Here is a 12,534-nt window from a genome sequence, read left to right as displayed (position 1 = left end):
GAGAAAAAAGAGAACCGCGGGTGAGGAAGGGGAGGAGAGAGAAAATATGTTTACATGATGTGTAAAAGTGCGGTGTAAAATATACAATTCTTTTACACACTGGTGATATGGCAGTGTATCTTAACAGACTGATAGAGATGAAAAAAATTTACAAATCATATGTGATAATGTATATTTTACACAAAATGATTTTTTAACAAATCGTGGGAAATGTGTATCTTAACAAAGCATGACATGTATATTTTACGTAAAATAAAATATATATTTTAACATAACCTTGGAGATGTTATTAGAAATATTTTTGATATTTAATCATTGAAGTTATTTTGGCTAGTAAGTAATAGATATGGCACTGAAGTTATTTTTAGTAATAGACTCGGTCACACTTGATCCTGACATCCGTTCCCCAATGTGATCACAGTAGTCACCGACACATGTCAAGACTTGGATCTAGCTGTATACCACCATATATACTAACATCGATCACCTGTAACTATATTCTCAGTAACTCCTACCCTGACCAATATTCACTTACCACAACAACCCCATACTTTCCTTTAAATTGATCATAATACCCTCAAACCGTAACGTGGCACATTATTATTGTATGGATATCACTAAACGTAGATGTTCGTCTCCGCTACACTTACATACTCTATTTCTTCCCTCCCTCTCCTTTCCTCTTTATCTTCTTCCTTCTTCTTATCCTTGCCTCTGCAGATCACTCTCACTAAAACACACCCTCTCTCTCTCTCTCTAGAACTCGCAAAACAAACCTAGCCAGAATGATCTCGATGTTGGCTCTCTGTGTGCTTCCGGCGCTCGTTAGCGCCACCGGCCGGTTGCGAACCCATTGATTGTGGAGGGTCGGGTTTACTGCGGCACATGCCGAGCCGGGTTCGAGACCTCTGCAACCACCTGTCTGTCGGGTATATTCTTCCTCTCTCTCCTATATCTCGATTTCTCATCTCTCTGTGTTTTATTGCCTACTATATGACTGATCTGTATATATGTATATATATATGTATAGCTCGATCGAAGTTCGAACCATGCTTCTGACACTTGAAGGATCGATTCTGTTTGCTAATAGAGTAGTATACTGTGCGTTGAGATAGATCTGGTAGATCTAAGCGAGGGTTTTATCTAGTTAAGGACTATTGTGTACATATATTATCATACAAGACTGCTACATATATCATTTTGCGGATCCGGATTAGGAATGTCGATGGGTCGGGTTTGTAGCTGGCACTTTCTTGGATCCAGACATCTGGTTGTTAGGCTCGAATGCTTGATACTGTACTGTATACTAATTTACGTGAAGGCCTCTTTTTAGGTTTCACGGTGAGCCTAATCCGTTTGTGTACCACAATCAGCCCCAAACCCGGGATCTAGGCGGAAACTTGACCCGGTCATGCCCAGAGGAAGTGAACCCCATAGGTGAAGATTTAGGGCTGGCTTGGTTGAGTTTTCTTTTCTGACAACATTTTAAACGAGAGATGTTTGAAATTCATTTGTTGACAGTTTTTTTTTTTTTTTTTCGGAGATTGTTTTCTGAAAATCGGGTCAAGAAAAAGCATGTTTCATAGAAGAGTAGTGCTATTGCGAGCGCGCGCTCGCAATAGCACTCACACGCACCCCAATTCCAGCCTCAGGATGACTATTTTTTAGAGATTCGAGACCCTGATGACAACTAAGGAAAATGAAAGCACCTTTTTTCTCTCTTTCTTTGTATGTTTTGCCTCCTGAACCCAGCTTTCTCTCTCCTGGTTAACTCTCACATAGCCTCTCTATCTTAGGGCTAGTTTGGTGTGCTGGAATGGACTGGAATGGAATGACCATTCCAACTTCTGATTCCTTTTCTCTTGTTTGGTGTGCCATTTTAAAGGTGGAATGACTATTCCAACTCATTCTCTGAGAATGCTCATTCCATCAAGAAGTTGGAATGGTCATTCCTCTTCTTGACCAAAGGAATGACCATTCCATTTCCAACAAAAATTAAAATAAAAAATAAGTAAAATAAAAAAAATAAAAAAATAAAAAATAAAAAATAAAAACACCGTCTAACCTAAAAACTTCTTTCACACAGACTCTGTCTCCCTCAGACGTCTTCCTCCATCGTATCTCTCTTTTCAAACACTACTAAAAAACTTTCCTCTGCCTCCACTTCTCCCCTCACAGTTCCACACTTCCCTCTCTCTCCTCCTTCCTCTCTCACCACCCAGCATACTTTGAATGAAAAACCTTCGAAACCCTCGCATATACACACACAGTAGCACTCTGCAATTGTTTGTTCCTCTTGCTTCCAAGCTTTTCTCTGAACATTCCAGAGGGAGCATCCATAGCAATAGTTCGTAAACTCACCAAGCTCTGAACTTTTTAATCTTAGAGAGACAGAGAAGCAAGTACTCACCGTCAGAGCTGATCTAGGGTTTTCTGCATCTCTTTATTTCTCTCTTGATTCAATCGAAAATGGCAATGACGGCACAAACTCCTTTTATTTTAGGGGAACGCCAGTCGGGGCAGGACGTTCGTACTCAAAACAAGTTGTTGTTGATCAATTCTTAATTCTTATTTATTTTTAGTTTTTTTTTTTTATTTTTTTATTTTGAATTTTGATAAGAATATTTTGAAAAAAAAAATTCATTCCATTCTAGTTTTAGGATGGTCCAGCCAAACATTGAAATGGAAATAAGCATTCCATTCTTTATCATTCCAGGTTTGAAACCAAACAATGGAATAAGAATGACCATTCCTTTCCTTTTCCATTCTCATTCTATTCCTACTTAAATTCTCATTCCATTCTATTTTATTCCTGCACACCAAACTAACCCTTAGTCTTTGACTCTTGTTTTTTTATTTTTTTTGGAAGTCTCTCCTGGTTAACTCTCACATGGCCTCTCTCTCTTTAGTCTTTGACTCTTGTGCTTTTTTTTTTTTCCCGGAAGTTTTGCCTTTGTTTTATTAGCGGGCTATTTACTTTTTATTCAATATTTTATAGAAAAAATCCTTTTTATTGCATTCAGGAATAGTATAATTGCACTGGTGATTTGTTTTAGTCCGTCTCTCAAGAATCACAATGGTTCGATTTTCTCATTTTTATTTAATTTTTTCTCTTTTTTGGTAAGTATGCAATGATAATTGTAAAAAAATAGTATGCAATGCCTATTATCTATACCTGAAGCAAAAATTATTATATATTTTTTTCTCTTTTCATATTACTTCTAAGACATTTATAGATCCTTGAAGAAATGGGGAAAAAATTAGCAGGAACGCAACTAACTAAAAGTAATACAAAAATAAGAACTCCAGCACCCTAACACAAACACTACTGAATTTGTGATGAAGCAAAAATTACCATATATTTTTCTCTTTCTTCACATTAATTTTCAAAAATTTATAGCACCTGATCCTTGGAGAAGATGGGGAAGAAAAAAAAAAATAGCTTCTGGAAAACAAGAAGTAAAAGTAATAAAAAAATAAGAACTCCAACAGCCTAACACAAATATTACTGGATTTGTGCTGAAGCAAAAATTACTATATATTTTTCCCCTTTTTCACATTAATTCGCAAAAATTTATAGTAGTTGATCCTTGAAGAATATGGGGAAAAAATAGCTGCTAAAGGAACAAAAAAACATTGTTGGGAATTTCTAAAACTGGATTTGAACTCCACCATCACTCCAATGCAAAAGAATCCATGTAGCTTGAATTCAAATATCATTTTCAAAATCCTGCAAGAGATTGGGGGAGAGAAATATTTGAGCATCTTAATAAATTGTTTAAACAAATTAAATAAAAACGCAACACTCTAAAGTTCGATACGTACTTCACCTTATATAATTTATTAAGATCAAAACCAACATCACTGGAGTTGAGATTCAATGAACCAAATTGTGCATTTCCCTATAAGTCATAAAATACGTGGTAAGTTACATGTAACTAGAACTTTTTTTAAAAAAATCAGTACATGGTGATACTAACTATACCAATTGAAATAAAAAATAATAATAAAAGTATCATGCAGGAAAAGAAATTATGTTTACCAACCTGACTCGTGGTAGGTATAAACGAGTCTTGAAAGAGCAAATTGTTCACTATTAGTTGTTAACCTTGAACTTGAACCATGCTTCTTTTTCCCTACATGGAGGATTAAATAAAATAGTAAAGAGCTGCTAAAGGAACACAAGTAAAAGTAATAAAAAAATAAGAACTCCAACAACCCAACACAAACATTACTGGATTTGTGCTGAAGCAAAAATTACCATATATTTTTCCCCTTTTTCAAATTAATTCGTAAAAAATTATAGTAGTTGATCCTTGAAGAAGATGGGGAAAAAATAGCTGCTAAAGGAACAAAAAAAACATTGCTTGGAATTTTCAAAAACTAGATTTGAACTCCACCATCACTCCAATGCAAAAGAATCCATGTAGCTTGAATTCAAATATCATTTTCAAAATCCTGCAAGAGATTGGGGGAGAGAAATATTTGAGCATCTTAATAGATTGTTTAAACAAATTAAATAAAAACGCGACACTCTAAAGTTTGATATGTAGTTACCTCATGTGATTTATTAAGATCAAAACCAACATTAGTGGAGTTGAGATTCAATGAACCAAATTCTATATTTCCCTATAAGTCATAAAAATAGTGGTAAGTTAAATGTAACAAGAACTATTAAAAAAAAATCAGTACATGGTGAAACTAACTATACCAATTGAAATTAAAAAAAAAAAAAAAGTATCATGTAGGAAAAGAAATTATGTTTATCAACCTGACTCGTTGTAGGTATAAACAAGTCACTTATTTGTGACAGCAAATTGTTCACTTTTAGTTGTTGAACTTGAACTTGAACCATGTTTGTTTTTCCCTACATGGAGGATTAAATAAAATAGTAAAATTTAAAATTCATGTAAATGATTGTACATAGAGCAATCTTACTTATTAGTAGCCTTACTTTTGTTCTTTGGCCTTGAATCTAGAAATGATTTCATTCTTTCTGGACGCCCTTTATGCCTCACAACCAAGGGATCAAGTAACTTACTCTGATTCTCAAAATTATTAGAAACTACACAACTATTTAGTGTGATCATTTCAGAAGGCTTTATTGCTAATTCTTTTCTTGCAGCATCAATTTCATTTGACAACTTCTGCAAACCATTCATAGCCAAGTTGTATATTTCCTCATGCATAACACTTTTTTCAGCAATGCTTGAGGTCTCACGACAAATATTGCTATACCGAAGCGTCACTGGTTCATGACAATCAGCCTGCATTTGTTCACCTATCTCATCCACCACCGGGCCAGACTTTTCATCTCTTGTAAACCTTTTTAAAAAGTATTGAGATGGAACATTTCGAATATCTATGACTATAAACACCTTTAGGATATGCCGGCATAAGTATCCTGCAAATTCAAATAGTTGACATGTACATTTTACATCAATAGATGTAGCAGAGCTACAAAAAGTAACAATATGCCCCCCATCTTTTTGGTTTCCTCTCCACACAATAAAATATGCTTTTTCCATATTCCCAGTCATTTCATGATTGTAGTTAAGACCTAATAATAACTCTTCTTGGAACATTTTAAAGATTGCTCTTGTATAAATTTTAGAAGCATATTCTTCAATGTCCATTCCAATCTTTAAAAAAGGCTTCTTATAACGTCTCAAAATCTTCATCATTTTCCATTTCCCTTTTATGTATGATAGCTCTTTCATACTGCTTTACAAATTCACATAGTGGCATATCTTTCTTCAAGTACCCATCAAAGTAGGCATTTATGCTTTCACTACGTTGTGTTGTGTACATAGATGCACAAAAAACATCACGTGTATAAACAGCTGCCCATTTTTCCCTTTTTCCATACAAGCTCATCAACCATTTAATATCTCTCAAGCCATACTTTTCCAACATTGCTTCCCAACTAAGCTGGAAATCTTCTATGGATTCACATCCGTACAGGCAATTATTGAAATCATTTTTAAATCCATTATGTGCATTGTATATACTTCCCAGCTTTTTGGTAGCATTTCTTGTGATGTGCCAAAGACAAAATCTATGTCGAGTGCCTGGTAATGCATGTGATATTGCCCCAGCAATTGCAGACTCTTGGTCAGTAAGAATCACTTTAGGTTGTTTTCCATGCATCGCTTTCATTCATGTTGAAATTACCCAAAAGAAAGACTCCTCCGTTTCATCAAAAAGAAGTGCACCACCAAACAACATTGTTTGATAATGAAGATTTACCCCTACAATAGGAACAAATGGCATACCATACTTATTCGTCCAATATGTTGGATCAAAACAAACAACATCCCCAAAATAGTGAGAGTCCATTCTTGATCTAGAATTTGCCCAAAAAATTTTAAGTCATCCTACCATCCGAATCAACTTGAATTGAATAATAGAATGATCGATTATTGGTTTGTTGACTTTCAAGAAAATTAAGAACAGCTTGCACATCTCCATTTTGAATCTCTTTTCTTCTTTTAAAACCCAAAAAGTTTCTTGCATCTTTTGAAGTAAAACCAATATTACGATATCCACCATCAAGTGCCAAAAAAACTCATTATCAAATTTGTCTTTACGCCAGATTCACTCATATTTGATAACATTTGACCATGACCTTCTTTTACCTTTCTATGCGATGGCAACTTATGTTTTTTACTTGGAGTTACAAGAGAATGATTATGTTCTTCAATAACTTTAGAGATAACCCATCTATCTTCTTTCTTAATAACTGATATCTTTGCTTTGCAACCCACTCTTGTTTCAGGAAATTGCCTTTTTTTTCCCCTTCATTTACCTTGAATCTTGGTTCTTTAAAACCTTGAAGTGAGCAACAAAATCGACGGCCAATTACTTCTCCCGTCTTCTTAGATGTTCGAGAATAACTTTTTCAAACACTAAATCCCTTGTTATAAGCATATCCATTATAAAATTCAAATACCTCATCTAAGGATTTAAATTCCAACCCAACATACGGAGCAAAATCCTCTTTTTCATCACAAGGAATAATATCATTTGTTTAAACAACCTCCACATCATCCTCAACAAAATTAGAGCAAGTGTAATCTTGATTTTTATGTTGTAAAACATCTTCATCCAAATCTTGAATTACAACATCCATTTTAATCTATGCAAAAGATAATTATGTAGAACAATTTCACTAATTAAGAAAAGGTAACAACAAATTCACTTTAACCTGTTATAAGGAACTCCAAAATAATTATATAAAAAATATTATGACCAACAGAAATTATAATGCATTTATGTTTACAAAAATCAGAGTACTGTGAAGGACATCCAGAATGGTCTTATTCTCAGTCATGATTTCATAACTAAATTACTCATTGTGTTCCAATACACACATTTGATGAATTGAAATGAATGATTGCCACAATTACATGTAAGAAGACAAATAAGAACTTCACACTACAAGGACATGCTATGATAGGTTCACAAATAAGAATATGATAGGATGAGATTTTGATGGTGAATTAATCAAATTTTTCTGTAATTGCCTTTCATCAACTTGGATTTTCCCCCTAATATGGAGGGGACAATAACATAACTGCTGGGGAAAAGGTGTTGTTGAAAGTAAGAACACGGTCTAGAGTGGAGATTAAATAATAAAAACATAAAGATGTCTAAAGTTCGATAAAAGTAAAACAATTCCATAAATAACAGTTAAACGTCTTAAGTAATCAAGCCTTCCAGTGATGCCTTAGCATAGAAAGTGTGAGCCCTAAATTCGGGATGTAATTCTAAATAAAAATACTATCGAATTCTCACCCAATTTTAAGAAGAAGACCGAATCGAGATTGAAGACCACAACTACTGGGTGTGTTTACAATCAGGCAAATATTTCATTATTGGCCAAACATGTGATAGAGCCGAAAAAGAGAGAAAGACAGAGAAGTTGCAAACTTTATCGAAGAAAAAAAGACAATAGGCAAAAGAGAGAGAGAAAAGTGATATGAGTTAACCAGGAGAGAGAAAGTTAGGTTAAGGTTTGGGTTAAAGAGGCAAAACGTACAAAGAAGAGATAGAAAAAAAGGTGTTTTCATTTCCTTAGCTGTCATCAGTGTCTCGAATCTCTAGAAAATAGTCATCCTATGGCTGGAATTGGGGTGCGCGTGAGTGCTATTGCGAGCGCGTGCTTGCAATAGCACTACTCTTCATAGAATAGGATTTCAGTTATCTGAGTTGAATTATTTTCGGAAGAGGAGGTTGCTAGACAACCGCCCATTTGATTGGGCGGTTGATAAACCATCATGTGTTTGTTGGTTTTTTTTTTTTTTTTTCTTAAATCTATCCTAGATTCAACTAGACTTAATATCCAGCAGGAAGGGACATACTTGGTCATGTAGTTTTTTGGAGTTGAAATTTTAAGCAGCAACACGTAATAGGATAGATTTAAGAAAAAAAAAAAAAAAAACCTACAACACGTGATGGTTCAGTCGCCCAATGATGGGCAATTGTTGCTAGCAAACCTCATTTTTAGAAAATTGAACCAAAAATGTTCCAAGTAACTGGTCCAAATAGTGGGGAGGAATGATATAACTTACTTTACAAAGTAGATATATTGCAATCCAAAAATATAATGTTGTGGGAAAACTGCTGTACACACAAATTTCATACTCTGCAATTAAAAGAATGAAATAGGGAGCAAATAGTAATTTATTGATTTATGAAAATTTGAGTACAGTGGTATTCTTTCCGAAAGAAAGAAAGTATCCTCTAATTCGATCTCTTTATTGGTTGGATCCAAGGGTTGTTGGAGCTTGATCTTGAATCGACAATTTCCTTCTAGTATTTGTAGTTCAGGATGACTGCTCCGATTGAGGGCTGACGAAGTTTGATTTCGAACGGTGTTTGTTTGGTGATTCTTCAAACTTGTTGAATCACAGAGAAAGAACGACACTATTTTGATGTGTTTGTTGTTCTTTGTTGAATTTGAGCAAGAACGGTATGACTTTGGATGTGCTTGTTATTCTCTGCCTTCAGACGCTTGGGTGGTATTTTACTCTGAAATTTTGGACTTTTGAATTTTATGGTCCCTCTGGATTTCTCTGAATTTCTGGACTCTTTGAATATCTGGTCCTCTTCCTCCATGTTTTTATTTATAAGCTTCTTGGATTAATAGTATGATGACACGTATTCTCTCTTGATAATGACATAACTATAACTGGCCGAGTTGGGCCGGTTATATTGTGATAATTATTCATAAAAATAATTATTTCAAATATAATTTATTAAGAATAATTATATTTTTATTTAATCATTTAGCCTAAGCTAATTAAATAATTTAAGTTGACAAAGTTTGAGCTAAGTAAATAATTTAATTAAACATAAGACCCGTATTTGATGAAAGAAGAAAAAGACTGAAAGAAAAAAGATGAAAGTAGAAAAAGACGAAAGAATAAAAGACAAAGTAGAAAAAGATGAAAGAAGAAAAGACAAAAAAAAAATGAAAAAACGAAAAAAAACATACCGATTATTTGCTCAGGGCAGGCCAAGGTTGCAATCCAACAGTCTTAAGAGGTTGTAATCTAACAAGCCTGCTTTCGTCTTTTTCTGCTTTCGTCTTTTTCTACTTTCGTCTTTTTTCTTTCTTTCTTTCTCTGTAACATGTGATGGTTCATTCGCCCAATCAGGTGGACAACTGTTGCTAGCAAACCTCATTTTCAGAAATTTGAACCAAAAATGTTCCAAGTAATTGATCCAAGTAGTGGGGAGGAATGATATAACTTACTCTACAAAGTAGATATAGTGCAATCTAAAAATATAGTGTTGTGGGAAAATTGCGTTAGTCAATATATGTAAAACATTGTACCAAGAATGATATATTGAGGTTGAAAATACAAATGTCCTGGTAACATTAGAAATGATACAACTTACTTTACAAAGTAGATATACTGCAATCCAAAAATATAATGTTCTGGAAATTGCATTAGTCAATATATGTAAAACATTGTAGCAAGAATGATATATTGAGGTTGAAGATGCAAATGTCCTGGAAACATTAGAAATGTGGTGTATATTTTACTTAATTGAGAATAATTGAAGAAAGAGGCCGGAGATATATAATGAGGTAAGGAGCATGCTCATCAAATATATCTTCACTATATTATATGGTGGAGCAGGAAACAATAGACACGCTATGCACATGTTCCTTGCCTCATTTTCTTTTTGTTCTCTCTTTCGACTTTCAATTATTGTCCTTCGTCCTTACTTACAATTCTTGTAGGCGGCAACAATTAATAAAATGAACCACATTATTCCAAAACGATCAAAACGTGTCCTTCCACTATTAGATAGTATAAATGTACCATGAGAGGTGGCATTTGCCGATGCATGTGCACCCTATAATCAATCATTCATATCATTAGTTGTCTTCAGTTTTTCAACTCTTCTGATAGCATGTTTGATTGAGATTATGGTCTTAGAGCAGAATGGCGTTTAGAATTCATGTGGTCGATTCCAAATAGTTGAGAAAGGACTTTATGGAATGGTAATTTAAGTCTAATTATGACATTTATACCAATTCTTTAAAATTTTGGTCGGTAATAGGAGTTTTTTTTATAATGTGCAAAACTACTTATAATATGTTCGAAGAAAAAAGAAGTCACTAATTTTGGTCGGTAATAGGAGTTTTTTTTATAATGTGCAAAACTACTTATAATATGTTCGAAGAAAAAAGAAGTCACTAATTTTGGAAGAATATAGTGGAACATCAGAAATTGGGTTGGCTTAATATATTTGAATAGTATGTGCACACAAACACATATGAAGAGGGATGGCCGCCTGACTATCAGTTGGGTGAAACAATACCAAAACTTGCAACTGTTTTTTCCCATTTGGCGGTTGTATTATGAGCATTTAGTCAGACGTATGTCAAATTGAAACTCATTTGTTGACAGTTTTTGGGAAATTGCTCTATGAAAATTGGGTCAAGAAAAGGCATGCTTCATAGAATAGTCTTTTATAGGGTCTTAGTTATTTGAGTTGAATTATTTTTAGAAGTAGTTGTTGCTAGACAGTCGCCCATTTGATTGGGCGGCTGATAAACCATCATGTGTTTGTTGGTTTTTTTTTTTTTAAATCGATCCTAGATTCAACTAGACTCTATATCCAGCAGGAAGGGACATACTTGGTCATGTAGTCTTTTGGAGTTGAAATTTTAAGCAGCAACACGTGAAAGGATTGATTTAATAAAAGAAAAAAAACCTACAACACGTGATGGTTCAGTCGCCGTTGGGCGACTGTTGCTAGCAATTTTCAGAAAATTGAACCAAAAATGTCCCAAGTAACTGATCTAAGTAGTGGGGAGGAATGAAATAACTTGCTTTACAAGTAGATATCTTGCAATCCAAAAATATAATAGCAGAATGGCGTTTTGAATTCACGTGGTGTCCAAATAGTTGAGAAATGACTATGGAACTGAAATTTTAGTCTAATTACGACATTTAAATAAAAATTGGTTGGTAATGGGAGTTTTTGATAATGTGGCACAAATTCAATTTGTGCAAAGCTCTACTTCTATAATATGTTAGAAGAAAAAAGACATCACTAATTTTGGAAGAATATTGTGGAACATCATAAATAGGGTTGGCTTAATATATTTGAATAGTATGTGCACACAAATACATATGAAAAGGGATGGGCCGCCTGATTATCAGTTGGGTGAAACAGTACCAAATCTTGCAACACTTTTTTCCCATTTCGCGGCTGTATTATGAGCATGTAGTCACGCATATGTCTACTTGAAATTCATTTGTTGACAGTTTTTTGGAAATTGTTCTATGAAAATTGGGTCTAAGTAAAGACATGATTCATAGAATAGTCTTTTATAGGGTTTTAGTTATTTGATTTGAATTATTTTTAGAAGTGGTGGTTGCTAGACAGTCCCCCAATTGATTGGGTTAACCAATAAACCATAACGTGGTGTTGGTTTTTTTTTTTCTTTTTTTTCTTCTTATATCTATCCTAGATTCAACTGGACTTTTGGAGTTGAAATTTTAAGCAGCGGACGTGTTAAATGATTGATATAAGAAAAAAAAAAAAAAACCTACATAAAGTGATGGTTCAGCCGCCCAATCAGATAGGCAGCTGTTGCTAGCAAACTTCATTCTCAGAAAATTAACCAAGTCCCAACTTCGTTAGTCTTTTATAGGGTTTTAGTTGTTTGAGTTAATTGTTTTCTGAAGTGGTTGTTGCTAGACAGTGGCCAATTTGATTGGGTCGACTATAAACCATAACGTGTTGTTGGTTTTTTTTTTTTTAATTTTATTATATCAATCCTAGATTCAGCTGGACTCTATATCCAGCATACTTGAACCTGTAGTCTAATTTTAAGTAGTGACACGTTATAGGATTGATATAATAAAAGAAAAAAAAAAACTACATAAAGTGATGGTTCAGTCGCCCAATCAGATGGGCGGCTGTTGCTAGCAAACTTCATTTACGAAAAATTAACCAAACAAGTTCCGAGGGGGAGGGGGAAGAATGATACTACTTACTGACATA

The 12,534-nt window shown here is 34.1% G+C and overlaps 1 long non-coding RNA gene across 1 annotated transcript; it reads left to right on the top strand.

Moving 5' to 3' along the window:
- Nucleotides 1-592: 592 nt before the first annotated feature.
- On the top strand, nucleotides 593-12,307 carry LOC132274204 (uncharacterized). The gene is made up of 2 exons (XR_009470357.1): nucleotides 593-929; nucleotides 1,031-12,307. It is a non-coding gene; the product is annotated as an uncharacterized LOC132274204 (long non-coding RNA).
- The last annotated feature ends 227 nt before the right edge of the window (nucleotides 12,308-12,534 follow it).

The sequence above is a fragment of the Cornus florida genome, unplaced genomic scaffold (assembly GCF_030987335.1).
Source record: "Cornus florida cultivar Cherokee Brave unplaced genomic scaffold, ASM3098733v1 CherokeeBrave_3.0.0_Hap2_Chr09, whole genome shotgun sequence".
Classification (NCBI taxonomy): domain Eukaryota; kingdom Viridiplantae; phylum Streptophyta; class Magnoliopsida; order Cornales; family Cornaceae; genus Cornus; species Cornus florida.
The sequence above is the reverse complement of the archived record's forward strand: the minus strand, read 5'-3'. Positions and strand labels throughout refer to the sequence as shown.